Source organism: Myotis brandtii, unplaced genomic scaffold, assembly GCF_000412655.1.
Source record: "Myotis brandtii unplaced genomic scaffold, ASM41265v1 scaffold13, whole genome shotgun sequence".
Classification (NCBI taxonomy): domain Eukaryota; kingdom Metazoa; phylum Chordata; class Mammalia; order Chiroptera; family Vespertilionidae; genus Myotis; species Myotis brandtii.
Genome location: NW_005354595.1, coordinates 251,271 through 266,048, shown reverse-complemented (window position 1 = coordinate 266,048; position 14,778 = coordinate 251,271). Strand labels below are relative to the sequence as shown.

General features: G+C 40.8%; 1 long non-coding RNA gene across 1 annotated transcript; it reads left to right on the top strand.

The window, feature by feature from the left end:
* Positions 1–239: 239 nt before the first annotated feature.
* Positions 240–8,537, top strand: LOC106724997. Its single transcript, XR_001360833.1, has 2 exons — positions 240–409; positions 6,783–8,537. It is a non-coding gene; the product is annotated as an uncharacterized LOC106724997 (long non-coding RNA).
* The last annotated feature ends 6,241 nt before the right edge of the window (positions 8,538–14,778 follow it).

Genomic DNA, 14,778 nt, shown 5'->3' with positions numbered 1-14,778 from the left:
AGAAATGATTATTAAGGTTAACTATCTAGAAGGGAAAGTTATTTGAATGGTTGATACCAGAGAAAGTTGAGTTCAACAAATGTACTGTTGAAAGTCTGTATATGTCTGTCTACTTTGACTTTATAGGTAACATATAGTAATTTATTAAGAACATTTTAAAGCTAATCATCTTGCTCCAAGTCATGCGCTGTTGTAGCATGTAGATTATACACCCTTTATAGAATCAAATCTTTATCAAATTTTGGAGAAAATAATGTTTATTTTTATTTCAATAGGAGAAGCACTGTGACTTTGGTGAATGGCCTTGGTGGGTCATGTGATGAACCATGGGGCGGATGAGTGGTGAAAGGCATTCAGCCAACTCTGGGAAGGATGGCTTGTTTATTGGAGCATGCAGGAACTTTGCTTTGTGAGTATATAGGTCAGGGCAGTAAAGAACTCTAAACAGACACACAGTGATGAAAGGGGATCAACTAGAGAGTGATGAGTGAGAATGTAATCTGGTCCTCTGGAGTGTGCCACCAAAATTCTAGTATTTGAATATCCCCTCTTCAGAGAGGCTGAAGATCACTGAACTCACATCTATAATAATAAAAGCATAATATGCTAATTAGACCGGACAGCCGAACAGCCTTCCAGACGTCATTCCGGACTAAGCTGTGGAGGCAGAGGGGGTTAGGAGCGATTAGGCAGGCAGGCAGAGTGGTTAGGGGCGATCAGGCAGGCAGGCAGGCGAGCAGTTAGGAGCTAGAGGTCCCGGATTGCGAGAGGGATGTCTGACTGCCAGTTTAGCGGGATCGGGCCTAAACCAGCAGTCAGATATCCCCCAAGAGGTTCCGGATTGCAAGAGGGTGTAGGCTGGGCTGAGGGACCCCCCTCCCCTAATAATGGATATAGTTAAGAATTAACTTAAAAAAATTTTTTTTCTAGAAAGTGACTTAATTTTGGGGAAAGCTTTTGGTAAAATTTGAAGTATGGAAAAATGAAATTTAACTTACGGAGTACTATGGCATTTTGTGAAAAAAGATTAGATTCCTTTTTGTTTGTGGTATTTATTTTAGTTAAGGGTAATTTTATATGCATAGTGTGTCCTGATGTATTTTATATTTGTGACTATTTGGGGATTGCATAAGATTCTGTTACTTTATACTGAGAAATCTGAAATCGTTTTGTAATGATGATTTTGTTTTCTTCAGTACTAAATCTTCCTAAGTTATATTTGCTCAAGCTGCTACTTTTTTGTTTTAAACATAGCTGGATAAATGAAGATATGGTCAGCCATATCTCTGCCACACTAGCTTTGTAGGAATGTTTCTGCCTTCCTTGCAGAATCGTGGGTTGTAACTTAGGGTGTCTACAGGCACGTTAATTCTGAATAGAATCTGGGGATTGTGCTTATTAGCTAGAAGTGTGGCAATTTTGGTAGTAAGTTCCTAATAGGACTCAGGTACTTACATGCTTAGTGATATGTTGCTGTTGCAGCAGTTGCGGTATTTAATTGAACCTGAAGGTCCCTTGGACTTTTCCTAGTCCATTAGAGTAAAATGACTGGAAAGACCTCTGAGAACATTTTTTAAAATGCAATTTAGAATTTCTGATTTAGTTAATAGTTAAGCTAAGGATGTTTAGGAGCATTTGGGGGTGTCAGGGAAGGAAACTATGTTTACAGAAATCTTCATGAAACATGAAATTGTGACACTGAATTAGCCTGTTTTTCCCAGCTCCGTGCTGATACACCAGGCTCTGGTCCAAGGAGTAGCATGACTCGATTCCCCCTTAACACCTTTGACAGTTATTCTTTTCAGGACTTAGGTTGATACATCATATGCACATAATCTGGAATGCTCAGGAAGGATATGCAGAATTTCTCTTAGATTTTAAGAAATGACTATGATTGAATGTTTTAGTTTGATTTTTTTTTAGTAGGAATTTTTGTTCTGTGTGATAAATGTTCAGTATTAGCACCAAGAGAACTAAATTTATATAGACTGGGACATCAATCAAATTTTCTGTACCTATAAGATGAAAGCATGACTGAGATAGTGTATCTTTTGTCTTTATTTGGTAATTCTTAATCTTTTTTTGTGGATTTTTGGCCCCTGAGAGAATCAGATAAAATTTTTGGATTCTCATAAAATGCACATTTGCACATACAACATACAGTTTTGTATACATTTTAGGAAATATGTGGATCCCCGGTGCATTGTGCTAACAATCTCTATTTTGTGTAGTTACATTTTAGCATGTGATATTCTTCTAAAACTAGAAACCTTAAAAGTTTGAGGTAAGGATTTAGGTGAGTGAGCTTATGGACCTCCAGGGAAAATTTATCTTTTTTATGAGGAGAGGATAACATGGTATTTTTCCAACAGACATTCATATAAACTGTCGTACTGTTACAGAAGAATGGAGAAAAACCCAAGCAACGTTTACAGTGATGGAGTTCCACTTTATTATACACTGGTGGGCTCAGAGAAAAATGTCTTTCAAATTCTGAGCAAACAAAGGAAGGAGTATTCCCTTTTTATATCCTTCTAGGTCTTTGTGTAAATTATTTTTGCAGACAACTTGTAACCTTGAGTACATATCATATCTATACAGACAACTTGTAATCTTGAGTACATATCATATCTAACAAACACCTGGCATGAAAATATTATCAGTATCAGCATATCAGCCCCTTACATTAGATGGCTAGCTTGCACAGTCAAACAGTTAAGTTTATCTTTTCTATTATTTAAGCTAAAAAAACAAAGTTATTGCCCTAACTCAGCGGTTCTCAACCTGTGGGTCGCGACCTCTTTGGCGGTCGAACGACCCTTTCACAGGGGTCGCCTAAGACCATCCTGCATATCAGATATTTACATTACGATTCATAACAGTAGCAACATTACAGTTATGAAGTAGCAATGAAAATAATTTTATGGTTGGGTCACAACATGAGGAACTGTATTTAAAGGGCCAGAAGGTTGAGAACCACTGCCCTAACTGGTTTGGCTCAGTGGATAGAGTGTCGGCCTGCGGACTGATAGGTCCCAGGTTCGATTCCAGTCAAGGACATGTACCTTGGTTTCGGATACATCTTCAGTAGGAGGTGTGCAGGAAGCAGCTGATCGATGTTTCTCTCTCATCGATGTTTCTAACTCTCTCTTCCTCTCTGTAAAAAATCAAAATACGTTTTTAAAAAACCCACAAAAATAAAGTTATTTTACAGAATAAGAGACCGTCTAAAAATAACAGAGTTGACCTATAGAACAAGGGACTATCTAAAAATAACAGAGAATTACAAGCAGTAGTTTCACAAAATAGGGGTTAGCCTTCTCAGTACTAGTAGTGTGCATCTGGTTAAATCCTTCTCTGCACTATAGGTTATGCAGAAATAGTGTCTCTTTACTGGTGCATTTACAAAGTCAGTCTAGCGAGGAAAAATTAAAATGCTTAAATTTTCATTCTCATTTCTACAGGAATAAAAAGAGAATTCATTATGTCAAGCATTACAAATAAGCATGTATTAAAGCAGCTACATATGATGAAGCACATTGTTGGAACACCCCATGAAAGATAATTTGCATGGAAGATGATTATTTAATATGACTTTAATTTACAAGAAACATTTTACCATTTAATTGAACCCTTTTACACACACTGCTTCGCTTCAGTAGTTTGCATTTGCTCCCTGCATATGTACAATGCCATAAGGGTGGTTAAAATCTGATTCAGTCTAGCTGGAAGGTGAAACGACAGCTGAAAGTCATGTCATAAAAACATACATTATTAAACATTTGAGAATTGTTTTTGAAATCGTTTTTCTGTTGGCTGGTTTGTACCATAAAGCTGATTGTCTAATTTTTTTTCTAGTAAGATTTGTATAAAATTATTTGGCCCTGCTGGCCACGAATTAAACCATATTGTTCAGTTTAAAAATCTTTCACCTTTATAGGCCATTCACCTATATGGTACTTTTACAAAATGAGCAATAGCCTGCATTTATAGTCATTATAGAAAGAAAATTATTTGATGATAAAGAAGACACTTAAATAAGCATTTCAACAAAAGCCGGCTTGTGATTAAAATGCCTAGAAAGATAATATATGGTTTTAAAAAAAGGTAATGTAGGTGTCTAAGGTCTTCTCTGTATTAGCAGAATAGTGTTGTATAGTGTATGGATAAACTTTATCACAGAGAAGGAATTTGGGATGAGCTTGGGACTGACTCCTTGGGGATGTTCCATCACTGAGACATTCTATATAATAAATAGGCAATATGCAAATTAACCCTCACGCCCTCGCAAGATGGCTGCCTACAACCAGGCCGAAGGGGGATTAGTGAGGACGACCAAACGACTGAACAAGCAGGCTGCCTGGGGCGACCAGGCCGGCAGGGGGGTTAGTGAGGGACGACCAAACAACCGAACAGTAGGCTGCGAGGGGCGACCAGGCTGGCAGGGGGGGCAGTTAGGGGCAACCAGACCAGCAAGGGGGGGGCAGTTAGGGGCAACCAGGCTGGCAGGGGGGGCAGTTAGGGGCAACCAGACCAGCAAGGGGGGGGCAGTTAGGGGCAACCAGGCTGGCAGGGGGGGCAGTTAGGGGCAACCAGACCAGCAAGGGGGGGGCAGTTAGGGGCAACCAGGCTGGCAGGGGGGGCAGTTAGGGGCAACCAGACCAGCAAGGGGGGGGCAGTTAGGGGCAACCAGGCTGGCAGGGGGGGGGGGGCAGTTAGGGGCAACCGGGCAGGCAGGCAGGTGAGCGATTAGGAGCCAGCATTCCAGGATTGTGAGAGGGATGTCCAATTGCCGACAGTCGGACATCCCCTAAAGGGTCCCAGATTGGAGAGGGTGCAGGCTGGGCTGAGGGGACCCCCTACTGCCACTGCACAAATTTCGTGCACCGGGCCTCTAGTTTAAAATAAGCAATGTGAGAAGACAGACCCATTCTTAATGGGGAACACTGAAAGTACGTCAAATGAGGAAAACACTGAAGGCCTGCAGGTTAAGGATATCTGTTATCACCATTGTTTTGGAGGTCCCAGTCACTGTAGTAAGATAAGGCAAGAAAAGGGGATACACATGTTATAAAGGAAGCCCTACAATTATTACCATTTGCAGGAATAGTGATGGGATAGAGGAAAAGAACATTTCTGAGAATGAGATAAAAGTTCAAAATGGTGGGATGGGGAACTGAAACATTTTCTATTGGGTACCTTCTATGGTTTTGGTGAATGGAGGCTTTCTGCTAAAAGTGGAGAGGCTGAGGATAAAATTGGGTAACTAAAAAGAATGGGAAGAAAGGATGTGGAGTAGCAGGTGTGATGAAAAGATATTTGGAATAGCTTTAAGATTTCAACTGGGGGCGAATTGCTATGAAACACTATGGAGTCAGTCAACAGCAGTTGGTTGCTGTGAGTCAGGATGACTTCTGGATGCTCCAAGCACAAGCAATTGATTACCTGTGTGGGCAGCTTCCTAACCACCTGAGGTAGTAGATAGGTGGTTCAGTCCCTTTCACAAAAATTTGCTCCTGAGATCTGATATTTGATTGCATGAAACCCTGAAGTTGGAGATCTTGTAGGATCAATTATAGGTAAGGCAAGGGAGAAAGGAAGGATGGAACTGGGAGGAAAAGCCTGTATTTTATTTTTGGAGTGGACAGTTCTGTCAGTAGGTGGTCACTGATTATGTACAGAAAGGCCTAGATGTTAATTCCTACTTCCTAGGGTTGTTGTGGAGATCCTCTAAATTAGATGTGACAGTGGATATGAACTGTATCCCACAGTGCCCTGCATATAATAAGCTCTTAGTACAGTGGTTCTCAATCTGTGGGTTGCGACCCCTTTGGGGGTCGAACGACCCTTTCACAGGGGTCGCCTAAGACCATCGGAAAACACATATATAATTACATATTGTTTTTGTGATTAATCACTATGCTTTAATTATGTTCAGTTTGTAACAATGAAATTGGGGGTCACCACAACATGAGGAACTGTATTAAAGGGTTGCGGCATTAGGAAGGTTGAGAACCACTGTTAGTAGATACCTGTTTTACAAACAAAAGCAAAATTCTGTGCTGAGTGAACCTATTATGTCCAGATATTTAAGCAATCTTGTCTCCCATACATCCTTTCAATTCTCAGCATCCTTAAACCTGTCCTGGCCTCTATTTCTTTAGCCTTTCCTTTGCATCCTTAGAAACCTCTGCTTGAGCCTGCTGCTTCACGTTTCTCTTTCTTCAACAGCTAGATTTCTTAGATAAATGTATTACAGTGCTATCTATTCTCTTATCACTAACTTTCTTAATCCTAGAAAATGTGGCTGCCTCTATCTCTCTTCCACTCATAGTCTCAGCATAGGTGTTAAACAGACAAACAACTAAGTAAACTATCCACTTATAGTCTCAACATAGATGATAAACAGACAAACAAGTAAGTAAACTACCAGGTGGTAATAAATGCCATGGAGAAAAGTAATTTCAAGGTGCGGGGATAGGGCGCGCCAGGCACACGTGAGGAGGTTTGTGGGATGGTCTGGTAGGGCCTCTCTCATAAGAGGACACTTAAGCCAGACCTGAAGGAAGTGAAAGAGCCAACCATACAGATATCTGGGGAGAAGAGCATTCCAAGTAGCCAGGGCAAAATTTCTGGAGTGCAATGTTGATGCATTTGAGGAAGAATAAGGAGGATTTGCAGATGGGGCAGAAGGGCTAAGAAGGGGATGTCAGAAAGGAAGTATGTAGATATGACTTTGGGAGCATGTGGAAATGATCTTCTGATTGCTTCTCTTTCCTCAGTGAGAGTGAGGATGGAGCAGAAGGAATCGGGGATTTGAAGAGATGTTCAGTTAAGACAATGGACAGTCAATGGATTCGAGCAAATTGTGATCCCCGGACCAACAGCATCAATATCATCTGGGAATGTGTTAAAAATGCAAATTTCGGGGCCTCATCCCAGATCTGCTGAATCAGAAACTCTGGAGGCGAGGGCAAACAATCTGGATTTTTAACAAGCCCTCTGAGTTATTCTAATGTACAAAAAGTTTGAGAACTACTGGAGTAGGGAGGTAAATAGGTAGTTCTGAGGACCCACTTGAGTTTACTAGTAACAGTCGTAAGTTTAATGTGAAAATAGTCTAGGTTATATTGAAGAAAGAAAGGGGTGAGTGAATCGAGTGTGTACAAGGGATTGTTTTAAATGAAAAACCGTGAAATCTAAGCTGCATAAAGAAAGAAGCAAGGAACGATGTTAATCTGTCCATGATAATAGCAGCTCCCCCTTCCCCCCCCCCCCCCCCTTTCGTGAGGAGGATGGGCCTCATTTCCAGGCGAGCTCCCAGGACCTGCATGCAACTCCCAGCCAGGTTAGAATGTGCTTGCTTTAATCAGAACAAAACAGTCACGGTTACACAGAACATGATTAATATTTCTTAAAATTATAGCTGGTCCCCAATATTCTCTTTCTGCCCCTAAGAATACTGCTTTCAACAGGTGTTCTTTGTATTTTACTCTCACACCTTATTGGCCAAAAATTGTGGGCTCAGCCTTTAGAAGATTCATTTTATAGATCATAAATGTTCTAAATGTTTAATTCTTAAACTCAGAATGGAGCCTGAATTCCAGGGCTGAGTTTTGCTTCTGTTGAAGGTTATCTATCCACCATCTCCAGCTGTGTGCCTGCAGATGAGATGCCAGGGGTCAGGTCACTCTTGTCTGGACTTGGTAAGAAAAGCCTTTGGAATGTTTCATTTCTCCGGACATAAAGCTGCTTTGTGCACAAATGTCCTGTATTGCTGGGACACACTGTTTGTTACCCATGGGGCAGAAAGAAGGGCAAAGAGGAACAATAAAAATACTAGCAACCAAGTGTGTAGTTACTTGCTAAGGTCAATGTTAGGATTAGGGAAGATTACAAAATATGTCAATGGCAGAATATAAAAATTGTTCATGTACTCTTTTCTGACTTTTGAAAATGACATTAAAATGGGAGAGAAGGAAGGAACGGAGGAACGGAGGAAGGGAGGGCATTGGGATAGTGAAAACATGAAAGGATCAATTGATCCTTAGGTCCCAGTGGGTTAAAGATTAGGTCAGTGAAAGAATTTCTGATACAGATCTGATTGATCCCAAATTTCAGGAATCTTTACCTCAGCCACATGTCTTTATAATAAGTGTTTCCTGACTTTAGAATTGTATATCAGAGCAAATAATTTTGAGTCAAAAGTTTTGAATTCAAGTCCTGCCTTTATTGTTATCTTGCCTTGGTTAAGTCACTTAATTTCTCTGAACCAGTTCCAATATCTGTACAGTGGAACGAAAAGTACCTAAGAACTTAGCTTCACAGTTGTTCAGATTATGAAATGAGAGACAAATGTATGAAAATGTTTTTATAAAATATGGAGTACCGTTTCCTAGTCTGTCCCTCCATTCTTTTCAACAGGCTTCCTCCCCTTCTGTATCCTACATTTTGTTCACAGAGTGCAAAGAACCTTGCCTCATGGCTGTGACAAAAGTATGAATCTTGTAGAAAAGTAATAAAAGAAGTATTCGTGACTGTTGTTGTAATTACTTGCCTTGTAATAAAATATTGTCTTAATGCATTAAATTTATATTTCTGGTCACTATGGAGTAACTGGGAACTGATTTATCATTCCACCTGGATTAGGGGTTCTCCAGAGAAACAGAACCAATTCTACATCTATACACACACACATACACACACACACGCACACACACAAATACATATAAAGAGATTTATTATAAGGAATTGGGTCACACAAGTATGGAGGCTGAGAATTCCCCAGTTCTGCAGCCAATAAGTTGGAGACCTAGGTGAGCCAATGTATATAGTTCCAGAGTCTGAAGGCCTGAGAACCAGGAGAGCCACTGGTGTAAATTCTAGTCAAGGCCAGCAGCCTCAAGACCCAAGAGGAGCCGATGTTTCAGTGTGAGTCCGAAGGCAGGAAGACTGAAGGAATCGGGGATTTGAAGAGATGTTCAACTCCTTCAGCAGTTGGGCAGGAGGAGTTCCTGCTTACTCAGCCTTTTTGTTCTCTTAAGGCAGTGGTTCTCAACCTTCTGGCCCTTTAAATACAGTTCCTCATGTTGTGACCCAACCATAGAATTATTTTCGTTGCTACTTCATAACTGTAATGTTGCTACTGTTATGAATCGTAATGTAAATATCTGATATGCAGGATGGTCTTAGGCGACCTCTGTGAAAGGGTCGTTCGACCGCCAAAGGGGTCGCAACCCACAGGTTGAGAACCGCTGTCTTAAGGTCTTCAATTGATTGGATGAGGCCACATTAGCGAGGGCAGTCTGCTCTACTCTACTGATTCAGGTATTAATCTTATCCAGAAACACCCTCATAGACTCACCCAGAATAAGGTCGATGAATTGTCTGGGTACCCAGTGGCCCAGTCAAGTTGACAAATAAAATTAACCATCACAACACCCGAAACAAAGAATAAACAAGACAAAAATATATTAAACTGATTTTTAAGGCAGTGAAAGTACAGTGATCTCGAGAGATGAGAAATAAATAACATGAACCCTATGATTGCCCCAGTTTATCACCTGAAAAGGGTTTCCAGGCTGTAGTGCAAGGGGGAACCCAGGTGGAGGCTGCCAGGCTCCCTGAGTTGAGAAGATGGGGCTGGGAGTCTGAGGAGGCCAAGGTGACTAGACTTCATAGGAAAAAGTAAAACTGTCTCTCTTCGCGGGTAACATGCTCCTATGTGTAGAAAATCCCAAGGAATCTACAAGAAAGCTACTAGAGCTAATAAACTAATTCAGTAAACTTGCAAGGTACAAAAGTCAGTCGTATTTCTACACACAAGCAATGATTAATTTGCAAATGAAATTGAGAAAGCAATTCCATTTACAATAGCATCTAAAAGAATAAAATAACTAGCAATAAATTTAACCAAGGAGGCAAAAGACTGGAATACTAAAAATTATAAAACCATGCTGAAAGAAATTCAAGACAACTTAAATAAATATATCCCAGGTTCATGGGTAGGAAGACTTAATATTGTTAATATGTCAGTATCACCCAGAGCTATTCCTATCAAAATTCCAACAGACTTTTTTTTACAGAAATGAAGAAGCTGAACCTTAAATTCGTTTGAAATTGCCAGAGGCGCTGAGAAGCCAAAACAACTTCAAAAAACAACAAAGTTGGAGAACTCACACTTCCTGATTTCAGAAATTATTACAAAGCTGTGGTAATCAGAACAGTGTGATATTGTCATAAGGCTAGAAATCTAGACCAGTGGTCCAGAAATATATCCATATGCCTATGGCTAATTGATTTTTGGCAAGGGTGCCCAGTTCATTCAATGGGAAAAGAATAGTCTCTTCAATAGATGGGACAACTATATTTCTATACACAAAGGAATGAAGCGGGACTCTTTCCTCAGACCATATATAGGAAAATTAACTTAAAATGGATCAATAACAACATATAAGAAGAGTTAAAACCATAAAACTCTTAGAATAAAATATGGACAGCCAAAGAAAGCAGAAGATACATCATTTTTTGCTGATTTTAGTTTGTGATTTCTCTGTTGATTGCTCTATAAAACATGTGCCTTTTACTAATCTATGCTATTACCATTACTAACTTGAGATTTAACACACATTAGCTGTTTCTTTATGATGTCTGAATTTGTGCTCATAGCATCCCAAACTGTTCAGGACCCATTTGTAAGTTTCACGATCTAGTTTTCAAGTGTTGGTTATCACGAGGATATCACATTCTGGTATTTAAATGTAATTTCACAATAGCAAACGCTTTGCCAAAGACAAATATTGGTGACTTCTAGGCTTTTAGGGATTCTTTTTTAATCCTCACCGAGGATATGTTTATAGAGAAGAAGAAAGGGGAGAGGAAGGGAGGGAAACATTGATGTGAGAGAGAAACATCCATTGGTTGCCTCCTGCCTGGACCCTGACCAGGCATTGAACCTACAACCTAGGTATGTGCCCTGACCAGGAATTGAACCTGCAACATTTTGGTGTATGGGACGATGTTCCAACCAACCGAGCCACTTGTCCGGGGCCTGGGCAGCTACTTTTTGTTTTGAATTATCCTTGTGACTCTTCTGAACATTTCCATAGCTGCTCAGAGATCATTTGTTGAATGAGTAAATATTGTGTAAGGTGTAGTGATCATGAAAGTAAATTCCAAATCCTTCTGTTCTTTGAGGCATTTACAGCAGATACATATTATTGCTACAAGAAATAACAGTGAGAAATGCTCATGTACCTTTTGGAGTTCAAAGACATTTTTGTACTAACTTGTTTCTGGTAAAACAATAATTACATGGGAATAATATGATCCCATTGGATTATGTTCACGTAGTTGTTTGATTATTAAAGCATTTAATTAGTATTTCAGTAAGTGCTGATATACATAACATCACCTTGTCTCTTGTTCCTAATTATACAATATTGCAGGAAGTGGACCAGTATAATAGAAGAGAGGTGGTTCAGTCCCCTCAGTGCTATGTCATCTTAAGATCAAGGAGTTCTTAAGTTTTGTGTGTTTGGGCAAATGGCAAGTGCAAACAATTTTTGCCATTTTACACTTGGCTTGATTGATTAGATTGATAAGTAGAAAGGAAGCAGCAAATTAAATTGGTTTTATATTTTAAAAGTACTTATGATGGAAAACAGAAAAGACAGAGGTAGATAAACATACTACATGTGTATTACTTCCAAGGAAATTTAATTCAGTCTTTAGCAATGGCTTTGAGTAAAAGTACTACCTTCATTTGCAGATAAGATAATGCATGTGGTATAGTCTCAAGTAACTAGAGACAGAATGAAATTGATATTTTGCATTAGTTGTGCATTATTTATCATGTCTGATAAAGCAACAGCATATGCCTGATGCTTTTACCTTACATGCCCTTAAATGAAGTTGGGGTTTTTGTTTTGTTTTGTCTGCACACTTGAATGATCACTGTTGGGCATAGAATTCTGGTTTTAAAGAGTTTTTCCCTAAGAAACTATAGACCATCTTTGTTGTCTTCTAGTATTTCATGTTGCAGATAAGCTATTCTCTTTTAGTGCTGTATCCCTAATTTTGCTCCCCAAATACATCCACCCAAGTCTTAACCTTAATCCTGTTTGTTTAGTATAGTACAGCGGTTCTCAACCTGTGGGTCGCGACCCCTTTGGGGGTCGAACGACTCTTTCACAGGGGTCGCCTAAGACCATCGGAAAACACATATATAATTACATATTGTTTTTGTGATTCATCACTATGCTTTAATTATGTTCAATTTGTAACAATGAAAATACATCCTGCATATCAGATATTTACATGACGATTCATAACAGTAGCAAAATTACAGTTATGAAGTAGCAACGAAAATAATTTTATGGTTGGGGGTCACCACAACATGAGGAACTGTATTAAAGGGTCTCGGCATTAGGAAGGTTGAGAACCACTGGTATAGTATCTCTACTGCCTCAAAGTAGCTCTAAGTCTACTTTCCTTTCACTTGAATCACATTTGATATCTATGTATTCTATGTTCTTCATACACCCATCTTAGCTCCTGGTACCTTTGAAAGAGCCAGGATTCCTTCCTTCTTGGTTCCACACCGTGAATATGATTGGCTTGACCCGTGCAGTCGTTCACATTGCTGGTTTTGATCTTGGACCCTAACCCTGCTTGACCAGGTTGGGGCCAGTTTCCTTATTTCCACTTGTCAGATCTTTTTATGTGGCTCGATCCTCGGTTACTGCAGGAACAAATATCCCCCTTACCCAACCGTGTGAGTCTAAAGCTGGGCAAGATGCATACACTAATTCCGAACAACTTGGCTCCGCCTGGAGTGGAACAGCTGCCAAGGGCACCAGCACAGGAGCTTATTCTCATTGTGTGGATCTAGCATCCTGCATCTGCCTCTTGGTCACAACAGGTAGAATGGAAATTTGAAACCATGTGGTACAAATTGCTTGTAGAGTCAGGTGGATGGTGGGACTACCTCCAACTTAACAGGTGTGGGTGGCCTGAACTAGCAAGGTACAGGGTTATGTGATAACAATTGGGTAATATCTTTTCTATCCACAACACAGCCACCTAGCATTGTAGCCACCTTCATCACAGCTGCCCATTAGAAATTGATTTTTTTTTTGTCCTCATGACTTCTAATTTGAGAAGTGCCATGAGAATCAGATGCTAAGGATGGAGAGTGGGCCTGGCAGGATGCCGAGACTTTTCAGATACCTGCATGGTTGTATGTGTTGATTTTAAAGCAGCAGTAGATATGTGGTCTTAAAAGCTTTGCCCTGGATGACATGAAATTTAGGCTATTTTTCAGATCTGCTCTCTGGCCTGGAATTTCTTCACCTTGTTGTAGAGGCTTTTTGAAAGTTCTGGGGAAGATAGTTTAGAATTTCGTAGTGAAATATTTTTCTGAAAATGATGAGAAGTGAACAAAAGTAAACCTTTGTACAAATCTTTCTGGAAGGTATGTGTATGAGCATGTACTCTGGTGTCATTTTAGCTTAGGTAGTTCTATAACTTCTAGTCTAGACTCATATGGAACTGGTCTCAGTATTACCAGGCACCGATATATCAGCTATAGGAGGGCCCAGCTACCAACTGGAGAGGGGTGGGGGCATCAGCTGGCTGTAGCGTATGCTCTGAGATGTCATAATTAGTGAGTGAATGGGGCTAGTGAATCTGCAAATTAGCAGAGGTGAGGTCAAGTGATAGAGCTGATGTGGATGAGGAGTGTACTACTTCTAATAAATAATAGCTACCATTTATAGAGAACAGACTGTGAGCTGAGTTGAGAGCTGAATATACAGCAAAACCAGGGAGACAGTTAGCTGAACTGGGCAGCGGCAACTCAGCAGAGAGGAGTTTCTTTTTTTAATTTATTTAACATATTTGTATTGATTTCAGAGAGGAAGGGAGAGGGAAAGAGAGAGAAACATCAATGATGAGAGAGAATCATTGATTGGCTGCCTCCTGCACGCCCCCTACTGGGGATCGAGCCCACAACCCGGGCATGTGCCCTGACTGGAATTGAACCGCAACCTCCTGGTTCATAGGTCAACGCTCAACCACTAAGCCTCGCTGGCCAGGCTATTATATTTAATTTTAATTATTTTAAGTTTAATTTGCCACAGTAGAAAAGGATTAGTAAGCCTTTAATGACCCTGATGCTACTCTGGCACCTGAGGGTTGTTGCAGGGAAGAGCTTTGATGCCACGAAAGGAATCAGGGCTTGCATCTGGGTAATTAAGATGGCCTTTTCTTATAGAAATAACTAGAGGCCTGGTGCACGAAATTCGTGCACTCGAGGAAGGGGGCGTCCCTCAGGCTGGCCTGTGCCCTCTCGCAGTCCAGGAGTCATCTTTAGCACTGCCACGGATGTGGGAGAGGCTCCTGCCACCACTGCGCTTGCAAGCATGAGCCTGGCTTCTGGGCCTCTGGCTGAGCAGCACTCCCTCTGTGGGAGCACATTAACCACCAGGGGCATCCTGCATTGAGCGTCTGCCCCCTGGTGGTCAGTGTGCATCATAACAACCAGTCATTCTGCCATTGAGTCTATTTGCATATTAGCCTTTTATTATATAGACTAGAGGCCCGGTGCACAAAAATTTGTGCACTTGGGAGGGAGAGGGGGTCCCTCAGCCCATCCTGTGCCCTCTTGCAGTCTGGGACCCCTCAGGAGATAATGACCTGCTGGCTTAGGCCTGCTCCCGGGTGGCAGAAGGCAGGCCCAATCCCTAGGTGCAGCCCCTGGTCGGGCTCAGAGCAGGG